General features: G+C 41.1%; 1 protein-coding gene across 3 annotated transcripts in view; it reads left to right on the top strand.

Moving 5' to 3' along the window:
• The first annotated feature begins 2,367 nt into the window (after positions 1 to 2,367).
• ZNF317 (zinc finger protein 317) overlaps positions 2,368 to 10,397 on the top strand; it is a 28,800-nt gene continuing 20,770 nt past the window's right edge. For all 3 annotated transcript variants that reach the window (XM_019930790.3, XM_019930791.3, XM_019930789.3), the window contains exon 1: positions 2,368 to 2,531. The gene's annotated coding sequence lies outside the window, so the exon portion shown is untranslated. The remainder of the gene's footprint in view (positions 2,532 to 10,397) is intronic.

Raw genomic sequence — 10,397 nt, 5'->3', positions numbered from 1 at the left:
AAGATGGATTCTAGCAAAGACGCCTATGGGTAGGTTGACATCACCTACTATGGGGTGACGCCCCCTCCCTTTTTGACCCCCAAGGAGCCTTTCTGTGCATGTGTAGTTGGGAAGGTCTCCTTGACCTGGAGAATGAGAAATATATGGTTTCTTTATCTTTTATCTGGGCAGGACTCTGCTCCTCTCTGACCCTGCTATTATCTTTGTCTTGGAATATCTGTCCACAAACTCCAGCTGCTCAGCCTGGAGGCCATCTATCTTCTGTCTCAATAATAGGGTTTCCCTTGGAGGATGAGGAATTGTACTGACCAGGAGGGCCATGAAGGGAGCTTCTGTGTTATTGGTAATTTTCTTTTTGAAAAACCTGGGTAGTATGTGCATAGGTGTGTGCATTTTGTGGACATTTTTTAATAATTTGCGCATAGGTATGTTCTCTTTAAAAATTTATTTGTAGACTTTCTGTATGTTTGTTGTAAAACAAAGAATGTTTCTCTCCATCCAAGTGCTACAAAGATTAAGTCATTAGCCACTGCAGTTGCTGATGGACAGTAGTGCCTCCTGAGAGGAATTCAGGATGAAAAACAAGATGAGGCACTCTGTGCTTTAGGAAAACAGGCCCTTTATTTTATTTGTTTAAATTTATTTATTTATTTATTTAATTTATTTATTTTTGGCTGCGTTGGGTCTTTGTTGCACACAGGCTTTCTCTAGTTGCAGCAAGCGGGGGGCTACTCTCTGTTGCGGTGCGCAGGCTTCTCATTGCGGTGGCTTCTCTTGTTGCAGAGCATGGGCTCTAGGCACACAGGCTTCAGTAGTTGTGGCTTGTGGGCTCTAGAGCGCAGACTCAGTAGTTGTGGTGCACAGGCTTAGCTGCTCTGCGACATGTGGGGTCTTCCTGAACCAGGGCTCGAACCTGTGTCTCCTGCATTGGCAGGCAGATTCTTAACCACTGCGCCACCAGGGAAGCCTGAAAACAGGCCCTTTAGATAGTATATTTCAAGAAGAAATTTAATGAACCCAGATTCTTGGATCTTCCCATACATAGAAAAGCACTAAAATCATTAACTGAGATATCTGTTCCTTGTGAGTAGTAATAATCTTTTACCGAGATATGTGCTTAACTGCATGTATTCCCTAGCCAAAAATCATATATATACTGGCTTCTCCCCCTACCTCTTTGAAGCAGTCCCTTCAGAGCTACTGAAAGGCTCTTGTTGCTGAACACAAGTTCTTGTGCCTGAAGCACAGTGAGGCCAAACAAACCAAAACATTGGAGTTTGGAGCAGAGGCAGGTTTATTGCAGGGCCAAGCAAGGAGAATGGGTGGTTTATGCTTGAAAAGTCTGAACTATCTGGTGGTTTCCTGGGAGAAGTTTTTATAGGCAAAATTTGGGGGTGAGGGCTGCAGGGTTTTTGACTTTCTTCTGATTGGTTGATGGTGAGGTAACAGGGCGGTGTTAAAGGAATCTTGTGCTCAGTCAGAAGTTACCATCGTCCACTTGGGTGGGGGCCTTATTGGGGACCTTAGTTCGTTCAAAAGAACTCAAAGATATTGTTATGTATATCCCTTGAGGAGGATCAGGATCTTGCTTTAATCACTGCACTATAGTTTCTTGACTATTCCTCCATTGTTTCTGCATTCCCTGTTTCCCTGATTAGCAGCTGTTTGAATCTGCCATTTGGAACTCAGGGAAAGTCTAGGAGGCTGAAGCCTTCATCCTACAAATAAGAAATGGGGGACCCAGAAAGGGTGTTTTGCCCAGGAGGGCCAGTTTCAAGTCCTGCTGTGATCTTTCATGACTCAGAAACAAGAAAAACATTTCTGGCAAAGCAATCAGATTCTGGATTGATGGTCAAGGTAGAGCTGAGCGTTGCCTGTTGGATCAATGGGACAAAGAAGGGTCCATGATGTTGCCAAGGTTTACAATGGACATGTGAAAGGTGGGGTTGCTATTATTTGAAGTTGATAAGGTGGAGTCAGGAGTTTGATTTGTGGACTTTAAATGTGTCTCTAAAATACCCAAGTGGAGAGAGAATATCTCATTCTGTCTGGCATTCAGGGCAGAGGTGTGGGATGGAATTTTGACTCTTGAGTGTATACACAGTACTTAAAGAGGTAAGATTCAGTGCTACCACAGGGATTATAAGACGAAAAGAGGCCTGAGAACTGAGTCCCGAGGCACTTGAACAATTAGAAGTTGGGGGGAAATTAGCGCCATCCGCAGTTTCCACCGAGGTACCCCCGCCATGCCCGTCTAAACTCCAGAACTACATTTCCCAGAGTCCTTTCCGTCTGTGCTTCCTGGTTAGAGGCCGGTTATGAAGTCCCGCGACACTTAGAAGGCGGAAGTGAAGCGGAAGCCATTACTCTCCGGAGGCGATTGCTGCTGTACACATGGGCAGAGGAGCGGTCCACCGCGGCTACTTCCGAGCTGTTGGTCCCCGCGACAGACCGGACCTTTCAATGAGTTTCTCGTCCCTTCGGCAGCAGCTTCCGTGACCTCTGCTCCCCGTGATTCTACCCTCCGTGATGTAAGACCCGCTTTCCTCACTTAACCCTTTACTCCCCGCTTTCCTGAGGACAAGAGAGGCCATAAGGCAGAGAGGGGTATCGGGGGATAGGGACCTGGGACCGGGAAGCCAGGCAGCCAGGAAGAGTGTGTTTTAGATCCTGTGATAAGCGGTATGAAACGCTAGTGATGAAGTTTAGGACCACTGTATTTAGCGACAAGGGGGAGGCACTGGTGATCTGGTCCAAAAAAAACTGACATCTTGGGATGGGGACAGAAAAGCCCGGCCGAAGTGAATTCAGGACATTATTTTGTGTGTGTGTGTGTGTGTGTGTGTGTGTGTGTGTGTGTATGTGTGTGTGTGTCAGGAATTGGAGACCGCAAGGATAAACTACCTACCTTTTGCTTTGTGGTCAGCTTTGTCTAACATTAATAGGAGCACACTGGTTTTCTTTCTGTTACCATTTATCTTGAATAATTTTTACACTTAAACATTTCAGTTATTTATCTTTATTTACTTTAGTTGACTCTCGTGTAAATAGCTTATAACTAGATTTTAAAATGCACTTCAACATTGTTGTTTAATTTGAGAATTAGTCCATTAATATTTATTGTGATTACTAATATTTTGCGTTGATCTTTACCACCTTATTTGGTACTTCCTGTTTATTTTTTTCCCTTCAAATAATTCTTTTATCAGAATATAGGACATATATGTCCCACAAAAATATGAAAACACAGAAAATTAAAAGAAAAATAAAGTGAATCTGCAAACCAGGCCAAGAAAAATAAGTATTTGAAACCTCGGAAACCTGTATTCTCTTAAACTGCGTCTTTCTCTTTCCCCATGATTTTCTTCCTGGATTTTACTGCTTATATGTTTTCTCAAAAATGTATTTACTAATTTTGGTAATTACTTGTAGGTGGACTTACACTAAAGTATTTTCAGAGACACCCTCTTTCCATATTGATGGAAGTACCCATTTTAATTTAGATATTTCCAAATATCTTGTAGAAGATTATATGCACCTACCTACCCATTCTTTTTCAGGTATTTTGTGACTCAAATTTTAGTCAGTTTACGAAGTTCCACATACCGGGGTTTTGTTTTCAAGTTGTGTTGAATATATATATGGATTTTGAGAATATTGGCATCATTATGCCATTGAATTTTACAATTAATTAGTTATCTCTTTCTTTAAATAAATTTATTTTTGGCTGCGCTGGGTCTTTGTTGCTGCGTGCCGGCTTTCTCTAGTTGCTGCGAGTGGGGGCTACTCTTCATTGTGGTGCACGAGCTTCTCAATGTGATGGCTTCTCTTGTTGCGGAGCTCGGGCTCTAAGCCAGCGGGCTTCAGTAGTTGTGGCACGCGGGCTCAGTAGTTGTGGCTCGCGGGCTTAGTTGCTCCATGGCACGTGGGATCTTTCCAGACCAGGGCTCGAACCTGTGTCCCCTGCATTGACAGGCAGATTCTCGACCACTGTGCCACCAGGGAAGTCCCAGTTATATCTTGTATAATGCCTTTCAATAAAGTTTTATGAGGATCAGCAAAAACGATTTAAGGGTTTGGTTTGTTGTTAGATTTATTCCTAGGAAAGTGTATACTTTCCTTTTGCATCACACACATTTTTTAACATTTACTTTCTTTGCTAGACAGGCTGAGGACTTTGAGTAGCATTGAATGGAGTTGGATAGCAATCTTGAAGCAGTCCTGTTTTCTTTCTGACTTTAAGGAAAGTTAACTTGAAAGTTTGCTGGAGGCTTTTTTTTTTTTTTTTTTTTTGAAAAGCGTTTATTAGGTAAAAGAAGTCTCCTATTTCCTAATTTAAGAGTTTTTGTCATGGACAGCTGTAAGCTTTTAACAAGTGATTTCCGCCCCCCCCCCAGCAACTTCTTTGATGTGTTGATGGATTTCAATCACCCTTTGAAAACTATGATAGGTCTGTGATAGGTTCTAGTTCTGTTTGTGCTTTGAAAGAATAAGTGAAAACTAAGACTCTCATTTACCTGATAATGTGGTGAATTAAACCAATTGATTTTCTAATGTTACATTAAATTTGCTTTGGTAAAATAACTAAATTGGAAAGGATATGTACTATTTTACCATTTTTGGTTTCTGGTTGCTAGTATTTATTTTTTATTTTTTATCTTTTTATGATTTGCATCTATGTTTGAGTGAAATTGGCTTGTAATTTTCCTTTTCTGTTTCAGGTTTATTCCAGCCTCATAAAGTGGGGTGGGAGTGTTCCCTTTTTTTTTTTCTAAACTCTGGAATATTTTGCCTAAGAGTAGAATAACTTGTTCCTTAAAAGGGAGTTTTACCAGGAAAAACCATTGGGGTCTGAATTTTCTTTGTGGAAAATTTTAAAGCTGTTGTTTCAGTTCTATAAGAGTCATAGGGCATCCAAGTTCTCTATTTCATTATGGTAAGTAAAATTTCTTTAGGAATTTATTCATTCCATCTAAGGCTAAACTGTATAGTCAAAGTTGTTAATAATGTGCTTTTATTATATTTTTAATGCTGCTGCAAGTGTAGTGTTTTCTAGGTTTTCATTCTTGTATTTATATATTCTTTTTTAAAAAAAAATACATCCTGCCACAATTCTGTCAATTTTGTTTTTCATGAAGAACCACTTTATAATGTATACGTTTTCTATTTCATAACTTTCTGTTCTTTATAATTGTCTTCCTTTTACCTTTTTGGCATGTTTCTTTACAGTTTCTTACATTGGAACGTGCACATCCGAAAGGATTACAGTGGTAGTATTTTATTTTACTTCAGTTCTAAATATTATCAAATATTATGACTTCTTTGGCATGTGAATTATTTAGGCCTTTTAATTTCCATTTCTGTGATGTTTTTCGGGTTATCTTTTGGTTTTGTTTGCTAACTTGCTTGCACTATAGTCAGAGATTGATGACGTTTTCTGAGACACACATTGTGCCCCATGTGTGGTTGGAGTTTATAGTTAGGAAATACTGTTTCATCTTGTGCAATCTGCATATAGTTATTGAATTGTCTGCTTGAACATATTATTGAGAGCTCTGGTAGTGGCTTTGTCCATCTCCTTAGAGTTCTGCCCCCCACCCCTGATATATATATATTTTTTAATAAACTTATTTATTTAACTTTGGCTGCGTTGGGTCTTCCTTGCTGCACGCGGGCTTTCTCTAGTTGCAGTGAGGGGGGGGAGGCTACTCTTTGTTGTGGTGCGCGGGCTTCTCATTGAGGTGGTTTCTCTTGTTGAGGAGCGTGGGCCCTAGGCGTGCGGGCTTCAGTAGCTGTGGCTCGCGGGATCTAGAGTGCAGGCTCAGTAGTTGTGGCGCACAGGCTTAGTTGCTCCGCGGCACGTGGGATCTTCCCAGACCAGGGCTTGAACCCGTGTCTCCTGCATTGGCAGGCGGATTCTTAACCACTGCACCACCAGGGAAGTCCTACCACGGATATATTTTTGAGGCTATATTATGAAATATATGTAGCTTTTTCTTGGATTGTACCTCTTCTTTTTGTAATTCCTCAGTTTTCTCTATTAGCCTTTTTGCCTTAGTTCATTCTGATATTAATATATTTAAACCAGGTTTTTTTAAAAAAGTATTTGCCTTGTATATCTTTTTAAAATTTCCATTCTTGCTATATCCTTTCTCTTGTAAACAACATATAACTGGATTGTTTTTACTCCATTTTGAGAATATACATATTTTAGTTGAAGCATTTTGTCCCTTAACATCCTTTTTTCTTTCCTCTATCTTCCTTTGATTTGAGTACTTTTTTCATTCCACATTTTTCTCTGCATATTTTGAATTTATCTACATGTTTATATGCATATTGAATTTATTTATGTCTATTATTTTAGTGGTTATTTTGGAGTATTCTTATTCATGCTCGTTCATGAAATTTAGATTTTTTAATTATTTATTCATGGCTGTGTTTTGTCTTCGTTGCAGTACGTGGGCTTCTCATTGCAGTAGCTTCTCTTGTTGCAGAGCACGGGCTCTAGGTGCACATGTTTCAGTAGTTGTGGCACGTGGGCTCAGTAGTTGTGGCTCACGGGCTCTAGAGCACAGGCTCTGTAGTTGTGGCACACGGGCTTAGTTGCTCTGCAGTATGTGGGATCTTCCCGGGCCAGGGCTCGTACCCATGTCCCCTGAATTGGCAGGCATATTCTTAACCACTGTGCCACCAGGGAAGTCCCTAGATTTTTGATATGTTATCACTCTCCTGATTTACATGGTTTTGTGATCATGCATTTTAATTCTATCTATTTTTAAACCTCAGAAGAGATTTTCATTGTATACAGTCATTTTTAGTTTCATTTTACCCACACATTTTCCATTTTGTATGCTTACTTTGATTCTTGGACTCTTCGATATAAGTTCTTAACACTCTTTACTTTGGTTCCTTGATTTTTTTATTTCTCTCTAAAATAACGTATTTTAGAATTTCTCTTTTCTCTGAATGGCAAGCCCCAATATACCTTTATTTTGCCATCTTAGTAGGCATTTTGGTTGCTAAAGGACTGTATATTTTATTCCAGAGCCATGAAGATGTTCCATTATCTTTTGGCTTCCATTGTTGCTGGCGAGGAGTCAGGTGTCAGGCTAATGTTTATTTCTTTAAAGCAGTGATTCTTAAAGTGTACTCTTCAGACGTACAACATCAGCATCACCTGGGAACTTATTAGAAATGCATATTCTTGCATCCCCAGTTTCTGATGAATCAGAAACTGGGGATGCGGCCTAGCAATGTGAGTTTTTTGGTTTGTTTTTATAAAATATGTTTTCAGTGTTTTGTTTGTTTGTTTTTGCTGTACACGGGCCTCTCACTGTTGTGGCCTCTCCCGTTGCGGAGCACAGGCTCCGGACACGCAGGCTCAGCAGCCATGGCTCACGGGCCTAGCCGCTCCGCGGCATGTGGGATCTTCCCAGACCGGAGCACGAACCTGTGTCCCCTGCATCGGCAAGCGGACTCTCAACCACTGCGCCACCAGGGAAGCCCTTCAGTGTGTTTTAACAAGCCCTCCAGGTGATTCAGATGCATCTTGAAGTTTGGGAATCATTGCTTTAAAGATAACCTATGCTTTTTCCCCGGCTGCTGTTAAAATATTCTTTTTGCCATTGCTGTTTCTCTGGTTCAGTGTTGTTGTATCTGTGATCTGTTTTTATCTTCAGTCTCTTTATATCTGCTTTTTGAAATGAGAAATCCACAGCTACTATATTTTGCAATAACTGCCTGTGCTCCTTCTCTCTCCCTTTGGAATTCTATTTAGAATCAGTTCAGCCCTTTTCCCTCTGTCCCCCATGGCTCTTTATACTTATCATCGTTTTATCTGTGTGCCCTCATGTTTATTTTCTAGAAGTGGTTTTTAAATTTAAGCCTGCATAGAAGTCACCTATAATGCTTGTTAAAACAGATTCATCAGTCTACTCCAAAGAGTCTCATTCAGTTGGACTTGGATATGAACTGGGCATCAGAATTATTAAAGCTCTCTAGATGATGTTTATGCAGCTGGCTGGGGGAACCACACTTTGTGTGATACTCTAGAAAACAATTTTTTGGGGGCTGTGTGTAATCTGATAAAACTGTTTACCTAGTCCCTGCCATTTTACCTTTATTTCAGCAATTGTAATTGTCGTCTTAGAAATTACACATTTTTAAATTTCTGAGTATTTATCGCCAGCTTGTGAATGATTTTGAAAGATATCTGTCTTTTTTTAAAAATTAATTAAATTTATTTTTTGGCTGTGTTGGGTCTTCATTGCTGCACCTGGGCTTTCTCTAGTTGCGGTGAGCAGAGGCTACTCTTTGTTGCGGTGCGCAGGCTTCTCATTGAGATGGCTTCTCTTGTTGCGGAGCACGGACTCTAGGCGCACAGGCTTCAGTAGTTGTGGAACGTGGGCTCAGTAGTTGTGGCTCGTGGGCTCTAGACTGCAGGCTCAGTAGTTGTGGCGCACAGGCTTAGTTGCTCGGCGGCATGTGGGATCTTCCCGGACTGGGGCTCGAACCCGTGTCCGCTGCATTAGCAGGCGGATTCTTAACCACTGCACCACCAGGGAAGCCCTCTGTCTGTATTTTGTGTTGCACTTAAAATAGTTTTGAGTGGAAGGTTTAATCAGTATACCTAGATTGCCTGTTAACCTGCCCTTTTACCCCTGGTACATTTCATCTGGTTGAAAGCTTACAGATAGTGAAGTACATAGAGATATTAATTTACAAATGTAACACATTTCTGGAATGAGAAAAGTGGCATGCAGTGTTCTCACTACTATTGTTACTTTGTCTATGTGTACAAGAGTAACACTGTTAGAAACAGTTCTAGCAGAGGCAGAAATATCACTCCATAAAAGTAACAAAAGAATCATTCTGTCTTTAGTATTTACATCTGCAAATTCTGAATATCTTGGGGCAGTATTATAAAATTGAATGTGGGGATTTTAAATCAAATATTGGAAGAATTATGACCACAAAAGGAGAAGTCACAATAGAACAATTTTAAAGGGTAAAATGTGTTTTGGACCAAAAAACTGATGTAGGAGGCAGATCTTCTGTAATTGTGGGGAGCAGGGGTGAGATTAGGGTGAGGTATGTGGGCGGAGGCATTAACCCTGCACTTGTATGATGCTGAAAGCACCTGTTTGAATTTTGTACTCCAGCAACCTGTCTTACCTCACCCTCGTGCTGATCCTGGCACAGAGAAAAACAGATCCCAATGAGAGTGGGCTAAGATGTATTGAAATAGAAAAAGGGAACTGTTTTCACTGTGTTATAAAGGAAATTAAAAGAGAAATTAAACAATCTCAGTACCTCTTTGAAAATTCTCTCTCTATCGCATTTATCTGTGCTGATATCAGTCTGATCATCGTGGTTTTGTTTCATGTATTGTGTAGAAACAGGAGTCAAAACTTCTTTAATAGATCCCATAACTGTTCCTAGACTCCCCTGCTCCACTTCCAGTCACTTAGATGCTGAGGTAGTCCTGTTGCATCTGTATTCAGGGTCACTGAGTGTAGCTCAACAAGTGGTATAATTGCTCAGATGAGAAACACTCCAGAACCTTGCTCTGGCCTCTAGTTTGCATTACCATGAGACTTTGAAAATATCCCCCAGGTTTGAAATTGATGTGAGTGCACTCTCTATCCAGGCTTGAACCGTTTTGTTTACCTTGCCCCACATTGTGGGCAGTTCAGGAGCCAAGGTGTAGCTAAGCTTTATGGCTGTGTCCTAGCAGCTGGGTCAACATACATCTCATAGGACCTGAAGGGGAGCCCCCCACACACATACACCAAGATCCATAGACCCCCTCCTTTGTGATCTTCCCAAGACCCCCAGGTTCGGGAGGGCCTTCTCAATATGAAGAGAAATGTAGATCAGCTTATTTGTCATCCATTCATTCTTTTGCTCACTATTATCCTGTTTGTCATCTGAGGTAACTGTTCCAGACACCTCAACAGTGAAAGAAACAAAGAAGTGGAAAATCTATCTGCCTGGAGCTTATTGTCTGACTGGGCATAAGGGAAGAAAACTAAACAAGTAAAATACATAGTATGTGTGGGAGAGACAGTAATGCTTACTAGGTATTCTGTGTGCTGTCCTACACTTCCCAGGATCCCTGGAACTAGCAGGGGCATGTGACTAGTTCTGGGCAATGAGCTATGAGCACTTCAGGGCCAGAGCGTGTGTGTCAAGGTGCACAGTTCTCTAGGCACACCCTTCTAATCATCCTTGGACAGAATGACCACGGGTTTCAGTTGGCTCAGATACAAGAGGCATGCCCCCGTGTAACTGGTAAAGTTTCACCACCAGCCCAGGTTGAACAAGTAACATGAGCCAGACATAAACTTCCGTTTCATCGAGTCATTGAGATTTGAAGTCTGTTTTTGCAGTAAAAT

Source organism: Tursiops truncatus, chromosome 3 (genome assembly GCF_011762595.2).
Source record: "Tursiops truncatus isolate mTurTru1 chromosome 3, mTurTru1.mat.Y, whole genome shotgun sequence".
Lineage (NCBI taxonomy): Eukaryota > Metazoa > Chordata > Mammalia > Artiodactyla > Delphinidae > Tursiops > Tursiops truncatus.
The sequence above is the reverse complement of the archived record's forward strand: the minus strand, read 5'-3'. Positions and strand labels throughout refer to the sequence as shown.